The following is a 20,221-nucleotide window of genomic DNA, read 5'->3' on the forward strand; positions in this document are numbered from 1 at the left end:
TTGACTACTGCAGAGCACATAACACACACAAGCTGCCTTCAATTAATTTATTTGATAAAGTGTGGTGTGTCCAGTTCTGGATTAAGAAGAAAAACTTTGGAACAACTAAGAATTCCTAAATATATTCTTTAACCTTTTTTTTTAGAATTTTCTAACCCTTCCATGAAAAATTACATTAATTAATTAAAATGCAATTTACATCTGTATAATTGGCTTCTAAGAAAATAATGAAATCCTCAGGTCTCAAGCTGCAAAACTGCATTTCCCTTTAATATAATCATACCCAATATTTGATACATCTGTGATCTTTAATTATTTTTTTCCAGTGACTTTGTCCCAGATTTTTTTTTTTTACTCTGGCTTATCCAGTAGGAAAATCCCATCTGTTAAATCCAAGTACAAGTTAAAAAGAGACCTTTGCATTTTCCCACAGCACTCCTGCTTCTGCATTTCCTAAATGATGGATGAGGATTGGTTTGAGTCCAGGAGCTTTCCTGTGCACTATGCCATGAAAAGGTGGGGGTGAAACAAAACAGGAGAAATATCAGCTAGCTTTTGTTGGGTTTGACCTACGTTTCCTTCTTGTACTCCCTTTGTATAAACAAAAGTTTTGCCATTAAATTTGTTTTTTCATGCAGCCAGAGAACCATACAGAAGTCAGCTGAAATATTTCTATGAACATGTGCAAAGTTGAAATTTGTCTTTTAAGCATCTATAGACAGAACCATATCTGCTATTTCCATTTTATTAATCTTCCTTCCCCCCCTTTTCCTTTTTTACTCCCTCTCCAAAGAGGAGCTTTTCAGGCTACTGGACAATGGAAATTTTAGTAAATGTGATTCTCCAATTCCTTTTTTGATGGAAAATAAACTATAACTTCACAAATTATCAAAGAAGAGGGACATACTTTGCTTCTCAATTCTGTTGCTAGCAGTTGCATGTGATATATTGGTGAAATCTTGATCCAGTAATATCTGTATAAAAATTTTCAACTTATTTTAGTGGGAGCTGCTCTTACACCATATCTTACATTCAGTGAGGATCCAAAAATATGATTCTCTACTGCCAAAAGATGAGACTACTCATTAATATTGATCAAGATGTCACTCTTTTAACTTCAGTCTGGAGGTCCTACAACAGGAAAATTCTCTTCTTTGTTAGATGCATAATAGCCAGTGTGCTACAGCCAGGGACATTTATCCTGAACTGCAAAACCATGAACAAGGACCCATGCTCTTGGTTCTGCTAAACAGGAAAACCTTAACTGTTTGCATGTAGCTGAATGAATTTTGTTATACATTTAGCAGACCTTGACACATCTGTAAAGCCAAACAAAGGTACAAATACCAGTGTCAGTGCTTAAAGGCATCATTGCTGGTACTTCACCTAACAGTGCCAAGCATGCTGTTAATTACACAGGTGCTTCAAGTAGTTCTGCTAAGTGATCAGAATAAAAACTTGTTGAATTTCAACCAGTTGGAAATGGCTGGTTGCTTCCCTACTTCTTGGTTTCATTCTAGCATTAAATCAAAAATTTAATGAGAGAGCATTTAAAGATTCCCAATGGATAAAACTGTAATATGCCAACAGGAGTATGAATGACTCACAGCTACTTTAGGAAGAACTTGATGTGACAAACTTAAACCCCTTATGATGAATTTATAACTGCTTTTATTTACAGCACTACCTCCTGTTATATAAAAAGGTGCAGGAATTATTCCATCGCTCTCCTGCTAAATGAAAGGCTCACACAAACAGGGTAATTTTAAACCCCAGGAAAACAAAAGAGAGCACAAAAAAAGGGGAAAATGTTTTCCATAGTTTTATATCAATTACTTAACTTATTTCAGCTGGTAGTACCCTCATAAAGTCTAAATAAAGGCATTAGCTGTGATTGTATTGTTAAATATTCTATTGTATTAAACAATTTCCAGTCCCATATAAACTGACCACAGTCTGACAGTCTCTGTGATGATACATTTTGAAACCAAACCTTTGGAAGGTAAGTTTTACTGCATCTCATTATTACCTTTAAATTCAACTGAAAAAATGACATCATGCTCTCACAAAGGCAATTATCAAAGTTTGCTCCAGGGACCTTTTACTTTGAGGAGAAGTGAATGATATGGTTGTTTGTATGCATAGTATCCTAATATTTGCACAGGCTATATATATATTTGTACAGAACTGTGTTTATATGGGTTCCTGTCTGAAGTGGCCAGCTAAAAACAAACTCCCTTCCTAAAGCTACACAATCATGTCAATGTGAAAATAGGCCAGGTGGACTTTGTTAAAGTACTTCATGGGCTTTTGTGATGCTAACCGGTTTCAGGGACTCAGGTGCCTCAAAAAGGGGTGTCTTGGCTTGGCTGCACTCCTCTGTGCAGACAGGCCCCAGGACTCCAGGTAGAGATGTTTGGAGGCATCAGTGGTTCCTCCTCAGTTTGGAGGCATGGGCCAGTGTGTACTCCTGCAGTCCCAGCTCAACCTGGAATGTGACCGGTTTAGAGAGAACCTTTACATTTTCCCTGGAGGCTGAAATTATCTGTAATGGCTTACAGATTTAGCCTGGATTCTGTGAACACAGAAACATTGGGAATGGCTGGGGCCATGGCAGGGGTGAAGCTGGAGAAGCTCTGGTGCCTGCTGGGGGTGCAGGGCCGTGCAAGCAGGAGGGACACCTGAGCCCCTGTTCTATGCCTCAGCCCAGCGAGTGCTGACATAAGCACTGACAACGTCCCAGGAGGTGAGCCCAGAGAAGGGTTCTGGGCAGCACGACAGCTGGTTGTGGTGGGGAGCTCTCCTATTCCCACTCCCACTGTGCCCACCAGCTGTCTGGTTGTGCTGCTCAAGGACAGAAACCCTTCATCCTGAACTTGTTAAAATTGTCTTTGTCTCTTATGGGTTTATAATTTGTACAAACTGTGTTTACCTTCATCTACAAAATAAGGGTGATATCTAGAGATCTGGTAACCCTGTAAGATATTTTAATACACTGGCCTTTTAATTCTGAATCTTCAAGAGTTCTCTTGAAGAAGACTCCTCTTGAAGAAGGGGGCCCAGAAGACCGCAATAATGAAAATCAAAGGGGTGTGGAAATGTTTTGGTTCAGTTGGACCTGCTGGAGTGGGTCCAGAGGAGGGTCATGAAGGTGATCAGAATGATGGAGCACCTCTCTCATGAGGATGGGTTGAGAGATTTGGAGTTGTTCATCATGACAAAAAGAAGGCTTCAGGAAAACCTTACAGTAGTACCTTCAGTACCTGAAGGGAGCCTGCAAGAAAGATGTAGAAGGACTTTTTACAGGGGCTTCTAGTGACAGAACTAGGGGGAAGGGCTTCAAACTGAAAGAGGATAGGTTTAAGATTAAACAGGAAGAAATCCTTTACAGTACAGGTCATGAGGCACTGGAACAGATTGACAGAGAAGCTGTGGATGTTCCATCCCTGAAAGTGTTCCAAGCTAGGTTGGACAGGGCTTTGATAAACTTGGTCTAACAAAATATGTCCCTACCCATGGCAGGGAGACTGGAACTAGATAATCTTTAAGGAGCCTTCAAACCCAGATCATTCTCTGATTCATTAAGTGTCTAACATAAGTGAAAGACATTTTTACTAGTTTATCCAGTAAGGCAAATACAGCACTTTATCTTCCAGAACATTTCTTCTGTTAAAAACATGTCTGGGTCACTGGAATATGGATGTACTCTCTGCTCCAAGACCCAGTACCTGGCAGGGAGGGCTATGCATTGAGGAAGGGAGGGAAAACACTAGGGGACTGTACCAATCATCAGGATATGTCTAACCTGTTCTGCGGGCGACTTTGCAAACATCCCTCTGAGCTCCCCAAGTGCAGTGAGTAGCACTGGCTCCAGGACCCAAGCCTTCCCTGCAGCTGGGGGACAAGTGTGCAGGCTCGGGGATAGATGCAGGAGGGCCTTGTCAGAAATCTTGAGGCTGTTTTAGTCCTAGAAATCACAACCTTTGGAAATTTAAGTTCTCACTGTTCCTTCTCAGCTATGAATGTTTTGGGTAGTGGCTTTGGCAGGAACAGGTGCCTAGTCAAATAAAAGAGCAGCTGCTGGCCCCTGCATAGAGCAGAGGTACCCAGCCCAGGATGTAGAAATCCAAGAGACTGACACAGTTTAAAAAGTAGCTTTGGAGAACTGTAAATACATCCATAAAATCTGTGGCAGATTATTTTCTTTGGTGAAGAAATTACAATGCTTCTTGTCCCCTGTTAAATCTTTATATTGTTTCTGTCACTCAGAAGAGCACAGAGATATTTCTTTTTTAAGTGTGATATTAATAAAACAGAGTCAAAGGCACATTGGTGGTTTTTCTGTCTGGCTGCTAAATGGCTTAGAAAGTATGCAGCTCTATTTTTAGGAAAGAAATGCTTTTAGGGATTAAAATTCAAAGGATAAGGTAAACAATTTCACATAACTCTTTAAAGTGAAAGATTATTTTTCCCTTCAGTGGAGGATAGTGCTTTCACAACAGGCTGATGAAAGGAGCCCTCACTGCTTTTTTCCCTGAATAGGCTACAAAGAATCTCAGATGAAGCAATAAAATATGGAAAAGCAGCACCAATGTATAGGGACAAGAAAGGGGGAGGGGGAGGTAAATCCAATAAAATTAGACTCTGATAGTCAACTGTCCCAGCTGGAATTAGATTCTATCACTTGTGAATATTTCATAGTCACCAGCTGAAAGGCATCTAGTGAAGCAATTAAAGCCAATCAGTGGAAGAGCTGAGTGTTTTGTTTCTCAGCCAACTAAAATAAGCCACAAGCTGTATTAAGGTTTTAAGGGGAAAAGAATCCAAAAACCAATATATTTCTCCCACTGGCAACCAGAAGGAACTGCAGGTACAATTTTCTTAGTGGGTGTGTGTTGCTGAGTGGTAACTTACCCCCCCATCTGGGAGGCAATATTCCAGGGGACTCTGGGTGTGCATTTGTGATGCCCTGGTCCATGCAGGAGGCATCTGGGAAAACCCCCTTTTCCTACCTGGCTAAAGTGTATTGGATGATGTTTGACTAACTTAAAAGGTCTTTCCCTAAATCTCCTCTCTAAGCTAAAGTCCCATTTATGATTATGATAAATGCAATAGTCTAAAGGAAGCAGTAGAAGCAGAACTTTGTGCTGTAGCCCAGACCTTCCCCCAACCCTCCTTTTTCTTCTGATGGGCTGTGGAGCAGATTGTTTCTGCTTTCTACTGCAAGCAAAGTTCTTGTTTCCTGAGCACAAAGGCATCAGGAGAAATTAAAGCTAAAGCTCATTTTCTAGAACAGCATTAACTTCTATGAAGAAATTAATTGTTCGGCTGGCCTATTAATCTAGATGACAGTTTTATTACAATTAAAATATCACCTCTAGGAGGCCCTTTGTTTGCATTTGACAGATTTTATTGTGTTTATATAGGCTAATGAAACAGAATTAAATTATGCTGCTTATATTAAATTTAAATGACTGATTTATTGTATTTAAAATCCAAAATTTATCATGTATGTTCTTTAATGCCACACAAACTACATTAGTTCACTGCTGGTTTATATTTTACTTTGGTCATTTGCCCAATTGAAAAAGGTTTTTTAGGCACTCTAAACATGATGAATTAATGTCCAAATGGCTAAAACAGGAAAGACTGTGTTTAAGTATTTTAGAAGAGTAAAAATATTGGGATGCTAGGTCTAGCCTGTGCATCAGGCCAGTGGCTCTGATTTCATGGTTTACTATTGGTGATTTCACTGAAGTCCTTTAATTTGAGCCTTTGCCAACTGAGATCAACTATCTGCTATGCTCAGCTCTGTTGTTGATGTTTCTTGTTACTTATTTTTATTGATGTAGCAAACTTTGTTGTTCCCTGTTAAACGTGCTGCTCACATAATACCCGCTGCCTACAGTATTCTATAAAAAGGAGCACTGAGTGCTCAGATTTCCGTGTAAGTACAGAGCTGATCACCTATAAATATGAGGGTAACCTGATACACATTATTCTTTGTATTTTCTGATCTTAAAATTCCTCTGAGTTTACTGTAGATTTCTGTCCCATAGATGCTTACAGCTCATCTCATTACTCTGTGTTTCTTAACAGAGAGAATTGGATGTGTGGTGAGATTCACTGGATTTGTATTTTAGATGCTGCCTTTAGGGTTGTGCTGTAATACCTCTATTCCTTTCCACACTCAGGAAACCAAAGCTGATTAGTTGAGAGACAGACTACAATCTATAGTGCAGGTTTCTGTTCAGTCAGATTAATCCCATGATTAATATCTGAAATATTGCTAAAATATGTTCCAGTCATTATGAATACTGGTACTTTTAAAAAATTATTTCTTTTGTCAATACAAGCATAAATAAAGGGCTAGGGAAAAATTTTTCTAAATCAACCTCCAAAACAAATAACTGGAATCACTGTTATTAGGATATGTCAGACAATTTTATGCATCCTTAATTAATCCAAGAAGTGCTATTTAAGAATATCAATTTTGCTGAAAAATTTTGCTTTCAGAATATAAAGAAATTTCACATATCCAGTTTGAATATGATAACCAACTTTGGCCAGGGAAATAACAGAAGAAGAATTTCAGAAAATCATTTTCCTTTTTTAATAGCAGTACTTGGTGAACTCATGACATCAATGATTTATTTTCCTTTGTAGTATTGCTCTATCTTCATCTTGGCTTTCCATTGTGGCTATTAGCTCACAGACATATATTGTTTCATATGTAATACTATGGGGAAAGAAACATATCAGAGTTGATTTTCTGCTCAATTATTAAAATGGTATGACCAAGGGAACAACTTAAATGATTTCCGTGATTAAATGTATTGTGTAATGACACAGATGTTTGTGGGTATGAGGGAACTGGAACTAGAAGCCAGCTTTAGTTTCTGGGACTTTCTGCAGGATGAGTTTCACTACCTTGTCCTTCAGTTCTCAGCTGCCTGTAGGGATTTCTCTTGCCTGTGGGTGGCATCCACCAGTTTCATTAGCAGAAAGCTTTATTAAATCTTTGGGAGTCAACTGTGCTGATATAAAGTTCAATTTGGTGTAAAGAAAGATCCAGTAACTTTCATCCCTTTTTGGTACATCAATTTTCATCTATTTGAATTGTAGAAAAGTAGGTCTATGAAGGAAGCAAGGTGGGAAGAGACTTCGGGCAGATCAGTTCTACTTGTTGCTAACTCAGTGGTTCAGTCATGGAATCATAGAATGGTTTGGATTGGAAGGGACCTTAAAAATCACCCAGTTCCAGTGGCCCTGGAATGGGCAGGGCTGGCTTTCACTAGATCAGGTCGTTCAGAGCTCCATCCAGCCTGGCTTTGAGCATTTCCATGTGTTTTGCCATGGAAAACACATAGGCTCGCAGATTTGTTAAATGCCAATAGTGTACTGAGATTTAGTAAATCCTGTGCATGAGTAGGGAATCCCAGCAAACAGGATAGTCTTTAAAATACAGAGGCTGATTGTGAAATACCTAAGTTTTGATACAAGGAGCAGCTGTGTCTGGACATAAAAGTTCAACAGGAACTTTCCTCTGCATGACTCACTTGAGGAAGTCACACTTCTCCCTCACAGAAATTCCAGTGAGAAAAGTTAACACACCACATTAGAATGCACAGAACTCAATACTAAAAATTACAGTTGCTTCAGTATACCACAGTCATCTTCCCTAAAATCAAGGTGACAGGTTGTTGATCCATCTGTAGCAAAGGCCTAGACCACAGCCCCATATGTTGCCCCTTTCCAAATTTCTAGCCTGAGGGTAAATTCTTGTCTCTAAGACAGGCCCAGGGATTGCATGAAGAGCCCAAAAGCCAGGGTAGTCCTGGAAAGCTCATTAGTGATGAATATGAGCTGTCATTGGAGTCTCTCTTATATAAAAAAAAGAAATCAAAAAATACTAATATGCCTTTCAGTATGGTAAAAATACACGTCTTCTCAGGAGCAGCATCACGTGTTCCTTGCTCTTTGACTTGTCTGGCTTCTGTCCTTTTTTGTTTTACTTGAATCACAGTGATGCAATGAGCCTTAAAAGCAAAGCTGTTCCCTTGTGCTAATGGAGTGCTTGCCCACTTGGTGCTGGTATATCGTGTCCAGGTAAACTTGTTCTATGTTGCAGCAGGTAAGTGGTTTTTTAAAGTTTGTATCAGTTTGCAATGTAGAAAAATGTTAAGGATTTGTGACAAAGGAAGAAAAGGTTTTTTTTTCTGTGAGCTTGTGTAAAGAATATCTACAAAAGAAGGATCTTGCCTCTGTGCATGGATCAGCTATAAACTGGATACTCCAAGTAAGGTCCAGGAGCTACAGGAGAGAGTTCAGCAGAGGGACACAAAGATGATTAGAGGTCTGGAATATCTCTCTTGAGTAGAGACTAAGGGAGCTGGGCCTGTTTAATCTGGAGAAGACTGAGAGGAGATCTCATTAATGCATATAAATACCTCAAAGGTAGGTTCCAAGAGGATGTTGCCAGAGACCCAGAGACAGAACAAGCAGTAATGCCCATAAACTAAAACACAAGTTTAACCTCAAACATGAGGAAGAACTTCTCATTGAGGGTGGCCAATCACTGGAACAGGCTGTAAAGGAAGGTCATGGAATATCTCTCTTTGGAGACATTTAAAACCCACCTGGACATGTTCCTGTGTCACCTGAATTAGGGGACCCTGCCTTGGGGGTGGTTGGACTAGATTATCTCCAGAGTTCCCTTCCAACCTTAACAAGTCTGTGATTCTCTGTGATTCCCTGTTACTTAACACTGTCATTTTCACTTTTCATTAAGTCAGTCGAATTAGGAAAGGAAAATAGTCCATTGAAGCAGAAATATGTATATTAGTGTATTTGATAGGCCTGTTACAACCTTTGTAACAATGCAGCCTAGGCTGTATATGGTAAGACTATACAGAGCAGAAGTTAATATGCCAAAAAAGCAGTCAGTCTGTACAGCTGCCAGAAGAGGTGTTAATATTTTTCTCCATTCTTGTAGAAGCTCATTGGGATATGCAAAACTCATTCGTTAAGTAATGCTGGAGAGTGACAGATGCTGACATATATAATTTGACAGCTGCAAATACCAGGTACTAGAAAGTGTCATTTCCCATAAGTATAAAATAATGGGTCATTATTCCCTGACAGATTAAAACCCAAGTACTGTGAATAAATGAATCGGTAATCCTGCGTACTTTAAAAGAAAAATAGAGCATTTTTTTTCTTCTTCCAGAAAAAAAGGAGATTTCCTTTGTTCTCCTCTCACCTGTGTGTGTTACCACCAATTGCCAACCCTCTGATGAGGTGAAGCAGAGGAGGGAGTCTCTCACATTTTGTACTTAAGGCATTTAAGACCTTTGTTTCCAGCCAGGGGATGCTGGTTCCCTAGGCAGCCAGTGCAGAAACAGCACAGCATCCAGCAGACAGCTCAGAGGAGAGGTTTGCTGCCTCTTTGATTGCAAGAGCATCCCAGGAGCATAGGCATGCCCAGGTCAGAGGCCTGACATGAAGGGTGCCTCCCAAGGGTTGCCTGTCCTGCTTTGTGCCAATCCATAGGATGGATGTTGTTATGTGGCCCCATAGGAGGGCCTTGGCTTTACTCTTGCCTTTAATTCTGAGCCCATGTTTCCACTACTGAGGCACAGTGACCTTCCTCAGACAGACAGCTAACAGTGGGGGACCCCTGAGGTTTCAGAAGTAGCACCACAAGAGATGTTTGTCTTCCCTCTGTGTGAGAGAAAATCTGCCCACTAGCTGGAAACAATGCCCAGGAGGGGAGCAGAGACAGATCACACCCCACAGAGTTCTGCTGACGCTGCACTTGCTGGGCTTGTTGGAGGGGATTCATCTCTCCAGGGTCTAGAGTGATGCTCTGCCTACTGTGGCCTGAGTCCTAAAACAGGCCACAGGCACCATTCCCAATAGGAATGCAGTAAAGCATTTAACAGGACTCCAGTTGATGCCAAAGTGACTCCCAGTGCCTGCTGTATTTAGCCAGCCGTGCACCTACAGGTTTGGTTACACTGTGCCTGTGGCTAGCAGATAAAACATGGCTAGGATATGTCTTCCTTCTTCCCCCCTGCCTGATTGTCAAACCCATCCTCACCACAGCGTTACGTTGTGGTGGAGGTTGCTGGGACCAAAGGCTGTTCGTGGGTATTGTCCCATTGCAGCAGCTCCAATGTTGCCATGGAAAGGAGCATGGCACTCTGCCTGTGCCTTAGAGTCACTGGAGAAACTCCCTCAGGAATCACAGAATCATTTACGTTGGACAAGACCTCTAAGATCATCGAGTCAAATTGTTAGCCCAGCACTGCCAAGTTCACCACTAAACTATGCCCCCAGGTGACACATCCACACGCCTTTTGAACACTTCCAGGGATGGTGATTCCATCACTTCCCTGGGCAGCCTGTTCCAATGTGGTGGTTACCTTCTCTGTGAAGAAATTTTTTCCTAATATCCAATCTAAACTCCCTTGGAGGAAGGACATCCCTTGATGTCTAGTTAAGTAGTTTCTTGTAATCCTTTCCAGCAGTTCTGCAAGAGCCAAGCAGCATCTTCCTGCTTGAGAAAAGTGCTTTTTGGTGTCTTTTGGGACAATGTTTTCTTTTTTTGCATTAGGTACTTTCCAAAATAAGCATTAGTCATTTATTTCAGTTTCTTTTAATCTACGTCCCCTAGAAGTAACAAAAAGCCATTCTAACTGACAAGTTTGAGTTCTTGTATAATGGAGGATGGACAGAATTCCACTCAAATTCTGCATTGGGGACTTGTTCTTTTTTTTTCATGCAATCACAATTGCTCACATAAAAGACAAAGTAATGTCTTCACACAGTGTAAGGTTTCTAAAACATACTTAAAGCTTTTCAATGAATTTTAAAATGTAACATGCATTTAGATTCTCCAACAAATCATGCAAAATTTAAGATTGAGGGGTTTTTGATTTTTAGTAAATTATGCTTGCTACTGTATTTTTTTTTTTTTGGTAGGAGATTAATTAGAAGCAACTACCATACCAACACTGAATTTATTGGGTGGATTTCCGTTCATCTTTGTGGTTCAATAAATTTTTTTTGCAAGTGTTCTACATTTAGCACAGCAGCCTTCTGCTCTGTGACTGGGGTCCTAGAAGCTATTATCATATAAATAATAATTAGATGAAAGTTAAAACCAGCATGACTGTACTGAACAAATATACATGATTGCAAATGTGTCTGTATCAGTGGGAGAGAAAGAAAGTGAATCCACTTCAAATGTTCAGTTTTACACCTCATTAGTCGGAGATGATTGTTTAATGGTTTGATAAAGGGCATTTTTCTCCTTCCTCAATCTACTTGTTTCTTCTCTTGTATTTAGTAATTGACTGCAGTTCAGAGTTCTGCTGAATTTCTTAAGGTTTTCACGTATTTCTTTTCTAGAAGGTTTTATCTTCAGGCTGACTGGTGTTTGTGGGCTCAACCTCACACTATCCATAGCATAAGATGCCAATCTTCCAGCACCAGTTCTGTTTAAAGACTGACACTTGGGCTGTCAGCAGTGGGATGTATTCTCAGCTTCAGGGACATACTTCTGAAGTCTTTGAAGACAAGGAGTTTGCAGATAGGAGATTATAGACAAAGCATTGCAGAGATCAAATGGATGCTTTCCTCAGTCTCTTAAGCTACACGTTAATCAAGTCAAATCCTAAAGGGCTGTTAAATATTTTCATCAACAAATGCTTAGGTAAGTTGGTCTTGCTTCTACACATTTATTGCATTTGTGGAACAAATGCATCTACAGTAACACTGGTCAACTTTCAGTGAATATAGGTAACCTTTTTTTAAAATTCCTATATCATACATAGTAGTTCTAGTGAATTTTCATCCTTCCAAGGGCCAAGATTTAAAAGGAGGAAAAAATCAAAATGAAATATAAGGCTAAAATCTTTATTGAAGGATCTGGGTTTCATGCCTCCATACTATCATTTTGTTCTTTCAGTTCTAGGTGTTGGTAACTGAAATTTCCTTTTCACAGAGCATATAGCTACAGTAATAGTGTGTCTGTCTCCTTAGTATTTGTTGGCAGACTAGTTTGCTTTTGTTTGTATAAAGTAGAAAGGAGTTTTAAAGGCAGTAGTCCAGGATGTGTGGTGCATGGAGCACTAGTAAAGTGGTTGAGACACTGCTGGCAGCAGGAGTCTGCAAAGAAACCATCACATTGGAACAAAAACAGCTGTCTGCCAGCACCATAAACTTTAGGAAATGTTGTGGGTGATTAGTTGCTACTCCTAATGTGTGAAAGTTGGCCTGTCTGCATACAGGCAAAATAAACTCCCTTTTACTTCTTGCCACTCATACATGGAAATCACAGGACATTATGGGATTGATTATGAGCCATAAAAGCCAGGAAGTTCAGTTTTAGAGTGAAAACCATGGCAATGACTGTCTCTTTCTATTTGGATGTCATTGCACGAAAAGCTAAAGTGAAATGAAAAGGAACAGGAAACAAACCTCAAATGGGAATGGGACAAAAATCTCTAATGGGAAAAGCAACTCAGTCAGGAAGGAACACTCAAGCATATAATATAAGGCACCTGGCTTCTCTGAAACTTTTGGTTTTTTAAGTAAACCTTAGTGGTCCTGGAACAATAGTAAAAGAACAGTCCAGAAAACACATATTCTGCTGAGTGTCACATAGATTTTTTTTTTTTCCTAAAGACAGACATCCTTCCCATTTCCACCATCCCACCATCTCACATAGTCTGAATAAACAGCCCTTCAACAAAAGCAAGAAAGAATACTGATTGATTGAAAAGAAAATAATAAAAAAGGGTGTTTTGTTATGAAACCCTTCAGTTACATTTTTTTGGAGATAAACTGTTTCAAAGGCCATTTCAAAATTAAATAATCTGTGAGTGCAAATGTGAGAATTTACCATGAAGTGAAATTATCCTTGTTTTGTACTGCAAGGGAGTTTGAATATTTCCTTTCTGTGAGGGATCTTTTTTTTTTTTTCTGAACTGAAATAGATGTGAAAACTAAGGGCAGAAGGTGGGGCTATTTTATTTTTTTCTTTTATATACTTCTGAGTCTTCTGCTTTAAGCAATCATAACAAAGACAAATATTTATATAGCACCTGCCAGTCTATGGTTTAAAAGCACGTAACTTGCTTTAATATATACTATTGCACAGAAAGAGAAAAATACAGTTCTAGGGTGAAAGGTAATTTCTGGTTGTTAGCAGTGCTGGAAAACAGAAAGTAAACAGGATTTAGAGCAAAGTAAACCAGAATTAATTCCTAGTAAGAATAAGTAAAGGAGAAAAGCTAATATTTCCACTGCTGCAAACTTTGTCAGTGGGAATTTCAAAGCCTGATTTTTCTTATCTTTCATAAACAGGCTGTAAATCTTAGTCCCTATAAAGTAAATGGTGGCTTAGTACTCTAACAAAGGAAAAGACTTCATTCCCACAATTTAGTAAGACACAGCCTTGGAAGAAATGGTGAGATCTGAGTCTAAGTGCCTGCAAGGGGTTAAGAGGGGCTGTAGAAATGACTTATGCTTTTGACTAAGCAATAAAACTACATTCTTGGGTTGGGGGAGACTGCAATATTTTGGAGTGCTTTTTCCTCACAAAAATGTCACCAAAAGATTTTCTTTCCTTCAGCATGATCCACTTTATTGTATTTGCAAGAAAAGTAAAGGAAATGAAGACTTTTACTCTCGGAAATGCCAGTTTTTCTTTCTAATGCTAGTCAGCGGTGCAGTGATTTAGGGGTCATTCTCGGGAGAACGCCAGGATTAGCAGATGGTATCAGATAAAAATTTTGGTTTGTATTTTTTATTCTTACTGGCCAGCATTGACTATCAACTTACTGAAGAAATCCAGCAAGAAACAGAACCAGAGGCTTTAGACAAAAGTCCTAGAGGTTTCTCCAGAATCATAGAATCATTAAGATTGGAAAAGACCTCCAAGATCATGGAGTCCAATGTTTGACTGAACACCACCACCATGCCAATTAAACCACAGAACTAAGTGCCACATCCAGTCATTTCTGAAACACTTCCAAGGGTGGTCCATCCACCACTTTCCTTGGCAGCCTTTCCAATGCTAAAGTCACATTCATATTGTGAAATGCATACTTAGGTGTTTGTGGGAAATAGGACACATCCAAGAGGAAGGCATGAAAGAGCCCTGCCTCCCAATTCCCTGTCTCATAGGACAGATTTATTTCATAAACATAGGAGAACTGCTAACTTTTGCATGTGTAAATTTAATTCCAGCAGAATTTAACTTTTTTTTTTTTTTTAAAGACAGGAGGTTTTCTTCTTAGTGGTGAGACTATTTTGAGAAAAAATTTAAATATCTGAAATTATTATGCATATCTAGTACAAATATGCTAAATTTAACCTTTGAAGTAGTGCTTAGCTCTTCACTTCTAAAATGAAAACAAACTAATCAAAATTGCTCTGGATTAAAGGGACATACTCAGTATTTCACTCTCAGCAGAGACACACCTCAGACCAGGGTTGTAAAGGTTCCTGTTTTGTAATAAGGATCTTTAGTCCCTGAAAACTTCAAACAATGTTTCACAAATTCTCCGTCACCCCTCATGGATCCCTCAGAGCCAGAAGGAAGCAATTTACTCATTGCCTAATGTACTGACCCAAACAAGCAGGTACAGGGCAATATGTGCTATGTCACGACACCAGCCCTGGTCCCAGGGTATTCTAGCTCTGTGGACACAGCACTTACTCTCAGCTAATCTTTTTCCCACACTTCCTAGGACAGAGGGCTGTTGCTAGCCCAAGCTGACTCCTGCTGAAGAGCCCTGTTTCAGACCATCTACAGATCTCTAAACAAGCATTTTGTTCCTTGCTATGAGTCCCTAAGCTCATGGACACAGCCTTCAGCACATGGGATAACTTGGTCTGTCTTAGCCAAGCCAGCTTTCTGTCACCCAGCCTGAGCTGGTGCTCTGGCACTGCTGAATGTCAAACCTACTCACTTTCAGGTGCATGACCCAAGGAAGAAGTGATGTGCTGGAAAAGCATCACCTGGCTGTATTATCCTCGTCAGTCTGGAGCCCGGACTTTTAGGTTAGGAAAGAACTGAGAGAAAAGCAGACTTTTCCTTTTTCTGCTGAAGCTGGGCCACAGGAATGCATGGTGCTGGCCACAGTATGCACAGGAAATCTCTAGCCTAACTGCTGTGGCATTTACTTCTGAGGTGGGAGACTTCCGTTTTGTCCCTGTTCCCAAGGCTGGTTATCTATTTTACATTTGAGAAAAGTAAATAAAATACATTAGGAGAGATGGGAGCAGGAGTGGGAATGCAGAGCTTTCTTCTGCTACTAACTGCAGCAATCTCTCTCTTCTCCCTTCTGCCTTTACGTGTTAATTTTGCCAGGGTTTGAGGATGGGGTCAGGCTCCTTAGGTGTAGGAAGGAAAAGCCCTGACCTTGATTTTCTGTTTCCTGTTCAACTTTCTAAGCACGTGTAAGATGCACCACAGCACCAGAAGCATTTCTACAAGTTCTTAGGCATTTTTTACAAGAAAAAGTAAAGCAAGTGCTCTGAGACATCTGTGGTTACCAATATAAGGAAGAGGTAAGATCTTAAGGTCTTCTCTGGCATTTTTTGGTAGCTAGTATCAGCTGTTGCCTGTTCTGTGTGGTAGCTACTGTGAAACCTGTTTCTCAGCACATAATTCTCATTATACTCTTAACAGGATATTTAAGGATGTAACATGGGGTTGTAAATTGCACAGAAGCCTGAAGGTTACATATGGTAATGCTACGAAGGAGCGTATGCTGTTTTCCCGATCTGACCGAATGTTTTACAGGGAAGGCATTTTACTCAATTCTCTAATGTTGTTTTATGTAAACAACATAAACAATAACATCTTTTAGAATTGCCATAGCAAAATAAGACCTTTCCATGCTCAAAGGGCCTCTGTGCATTCCCTACACAGATATTGCTATGCTGAAGGACATACTTATGCAAATAGGAATAATGGTAAAGAAAGTGAAGCAGAAAAATATCAGGTCCAAAGAACAAAACCGTGTTTCTTCTAGCTCCATCAGCTTGGCTGTATTTTCCTCCTGACAGCGACTTTGAAATGGCAAAAGAATTCCTTCAACCAACTCTTCCTGTGACCTAAATGCATAATTGATGAAAATGTATTGTTTACATGAAAGCCTCATAGAAACTACCAGGAAAGCATAGCAGATTATTTTTTCCTCCTTTTGCCACTATGTTTTTACAGATGTGATTTGTAGTTTAAGGAGCCAAAGCAGACAGTTGTGCTTTAGCCCTGCCAAGTACTCCAAACAAAGAAAAAGGTTTCTTTCTTTCTTCCCCCTTTCCTGACAGAATATATATAGCTAAAATAAATAAATACATAAATAAATACAATTTTAATAGCTTTTAATTGCCATATCTATGAAAATTCATGAGGCAAATTATACGTTTAGAGGAAAAACTATATAGCTTTGATTCCTGCAAGAATAAGTCAGCGCGCAGCAAGGGCACGGCGGTGGCCTCTGTCAGCCTGAGCACGGCTGGTGGCACTGGTGCCGCGGCCATGCCGAGGGCTGGATTGCCACCTAGTGGGACCCCATTGCTCCAACCCGCTGGAACTGCTAGATTTATTAATGCTGATTAATAAATACTGCAGCTAAATTTAGAGCCTGGAGCAGTGGATCACTAAACACCTCGAGCATTCGGTGCAGCACAGAATGAAACCACAGAATCACAGAATGGTTTGGATTGGAAGGACCTTAAAGATCCTCTAGTTCCACCCCCACAGGACAGGGACACCTTCCACTTGACCAGATTACTCAAAGTCCCGTTCAATGAGGCCTTGAACACTTCCAGTGATGAGGCATCCATACCTTCTCTGGGAAACCTGTACCAGTGCCTTGCTATCCTCACAGTAAAGAATTTCTTGCTAATATTTAGTCTAAATCTGCTGTCTTTCAGACTAAAGCCATTAGCCCTTGGGGAGTGTTTGCCCCAACATATTGCAGATGTACCCAAAATATCAGGTTCAGAGGCAGCACAGAGTGCCTGTGTGGCACTGCTAGCTCTCCTTATCACATGAGGATGCTGGCCTCTCTCAAGTGTCCTCTGGTACTTGAACACTGTTATAACTGATAATATCTTCTCTTTGAAGCTCAGGAAAAAATCTAAAGGTAAGGAAAACCATGGGGCCCTCTTGTCAGGGCAGGAAAGCTATGAGGATAGACCATGGCTGTTTGCTGTGATAAACTGCCAGCCTCTTGTGCTCAGTGCACATGGAGTTGTGGTAGACACAGCCACAGATTTGGGTTTCCATTGATCTGAGAAAGGCAGACTTTGTGCAACTGCAGAAAAGCTAAACGTAATTCCTGGTGTGGCTGTGCAGTGTGATACAGTCGCTCACCAAAAACTCCTCTCCTGACTAACTGGGAGCTTAGCAGGAGGGAGCAGTGGGATGGAAGAGGCCAGCCAGAACTTCTGAGGACCAGCTTAAAAGTCAGTCCCAATAGGGTGTATCATCAGCCAAGTATTGCAGCTCTCCACCTTTTTCCTCTGTGCATTCCTGTTCCCAGAGCCCTGTAGCCAATGAAGGTGGGAGGAGGCAGGAGCTTGTCACAAGTCTCATAAATGGGGCATTATTCTGAGAAAAAAAGGGATCTTGGCAAAAGGAACTCCTCCTGTCCTGTGTTTTATTGAAGCTTGAACAGCAAGAAGGCAGAATTCTAACATGAAGCCAGAAAAAGAGCAAATAAGGCAGTATATGATAGTGTGGACTGTGGACCAGGCCATCAGATGATCAAGCTGGCCCCTGGCTCTAGTCCCACAACAGTTTGTATTTTACAATTTGTAAACACTGAATATTTATTTGGTGGAAATAATGCTGGTGGCTAGACTGTAGCTTAGCTACTGACTGTGTTGCTGGCAAATCTGCATGCTGTGCAGAAATCCCAAGTGAACAGAAAGAGCAGATGTGTTGATTTGTTTGGGGGTTCTTCAGTCATTACAGAAAAGCTGCAGCAAAGAGGCAGAATGTGTTGGGACTGAATGGCTGGGACTGAATGAGGAGAAAAACAGCAAAGTGAGAAAAGGAGGAGGGGATGGGGGTGTTACTTACGTGCCCTACCTGGTTATAATACACAGAAGGAAAACTGGCACTCTTGGAATGGTGGCTGTTTATCTGGAAGGAAGCAGCCTGACATGGAGAGATTTACTAAGCAGGAGTTGTTGTAGTCATCAAATGAGCAGGGATTTCTATTGCCTAAACCTGTTCTCACAGAGAGAAAAGGAATAGTTTCATGTCTGTTCCCACAGGCTTGGAAAGAGAAGGTGCAGAGGAGCTTATGATTTATTCCTTGTGTTCCTGTGACTAGTGCTTTGTAGTAGTGTTCCTTAAAAGTTGAGACAGGGCCAAAATTCAGCATCAATGTTATTTATCTATGATGTGGAAAATCTTCAGGCAGACTATTTATTTATATCTTTGTTTTACTTCTAATTATTGCACAATTTTAATTAATTAATTTGATTAATAATTATTAGTAGTATTAGTATTATTCAGGTGCTTAAATGTCGGACAGAGAGTAAAAATCATGAATTAGTACAATAATCTAAATTATAATTGATCTCAAACAGTGACTGCATGTTTAAATATTCTGATCAGTGACAAATAGTTGTTAGATTTTAACTTCAATTACATGAAGCAAAATACTATATTCAGGTTACAGCAACACCTAAAAATGTGATGAACATCCCAATATCCAAAATATGAGGGTACAAGCAGAAGCCTAAATTTCCTATAACAATTTAGATATAGAATCTGCATCTCAATGTCATTTAGAATAGCTAGCTGAGTCATCTTTAAGTAGAAGTCTACAGATGTCCCTTTTAGGAGAATGCTCCTTCTAGCTTGGCAGAAGCTCCGCCAGAGCAGCAGTTAGCAAAGAAGGAGCTGCACTAGGGTAACTTAGTGAGCTGCACTTAAATCAACACCTACAAGACCTGTATTGTGTGGATATTTACCTAACAAAGACTCCAACCATGAGGTACTGTGAGAAAGGAAGGGCTGGTGATGGCATATATTGTATTTCTTTCCTGAATCTTCACTGCTGACCGGGGTAATTTTGGAGCCTTTGGTAGAGTTTGTGTCCTCTCCCTCATCTGTGAACCACAGCAGAGCTTAGGTGTCTCTCTCTCTTCCCATGCTTGGGGACTTCAAGGGTCTGGTTGCCCCCTGTACATCATTCAGAAATTTTGGATTCTAAGGTCACATAATCTGGGAGTTAGGTAAGTAAAATTTGTCTTTAGGCAAATTGCATCTTTGGAAATTATCTAATCATAAGGCTTCACAACCTTTCAACCTTGCCTGTTGGGTATCTTTAGAAGCAGAGAACTACATCTGATTTTTTAATTATTTAGAATGGTCCTTTTGTATGGCACAGTTATGGCAGCAACTCCTTTTTACTGCATTTATCAAAGGAGAAATGTTCAAGCAGCATTTAATGCAGTAGTCCTGCGGCATTCCACATCAAATTTTGCGTGGCCATAGTCCGGTTCTTACTAGCAGCTGTAGAAAGAGTGAGTTTATTTCAGGGAAAAAAGTTTATTTCAGAGAAAAATTTATCTTTTAGAATGCATTAGGAGAGAAAAACAATAGCATTGGTTGCAGTCAATACAAACAGATATTATTTTATATAATAGTTATTCCTCCTTCCTAGTAGTGAGACCAGCCGGAGTATGGTATGGTTCTCCTAAAAGTGGGATGCCTCTGTGGACATAACTTTGAGACAATAAAGCAGCTCTTCCTAGCTAATATACTTTATTGTCTAGTTTTCTAAGCAATCTGCACATTTTATTCAGTGCCCTCTACTGAATCTTTGTGGATTAAGAAAGACTGGTTAATCTGAAGGGTATGTAACATCAGCTGGCCACAAACATTGATTTAAATGTTGTTCAAGCCAGGAACACATCATCAGGCTTTGCAGATCCCCACAGAGAGTTGTACACTGATTGTTCAGGCTGCACAATCATTTCTCAAATGAAACACAGCTGAAGTGCCAAATGCTGACTCTCCCCAAGCTGACTGTTACATATGGCTATGTCTCCTAACCAGTTACCTGCTGTGGCTGGGGAAAGCCAGGACGAGCACTCAGATTATTTTAATCCTGACTATATAACATAATTTTGAAAGATAACAAGGGTTGAAATCATTAACTGTGCTAAAATAGGG

At 40.1% G+C, this 20,221-nt stretch overlaps 1 long non-coding RNA gene across 1 annotated transcript; it reads left to right on the forward strand.

The window, feature by feature from the left end:
* Positions 1-4,777: 4,777 nt before the first annotated feature.
* Positions 4,778-9,086, forward strand: LOC135295236 (uncharacterized). The gene is made up of 2 exons (XR_010357270.1): positions 4,778-4,870; positions 8,996-9,086. It is a non-coding gene; the product is annotated as an uncharacterized LOC135295236 (long non-coding RNA).
* The last annotated feature ends 11,135 nt before the right edge of the window (positions 9,087-20,221 follow it).

This window comes from Passer domesticus, chromosome 2, assembly GCF_036417665.1.
Source record: "Passer domesticus isolate bPasDom1 chromosome 2, bPasDom1.hap1, whole genome shotgun sequence".
NCBI lineage: Eukaryota > Metazoa > Chordata > Aves > Passeriformes > Passeridae > Passer > Passer domesticus.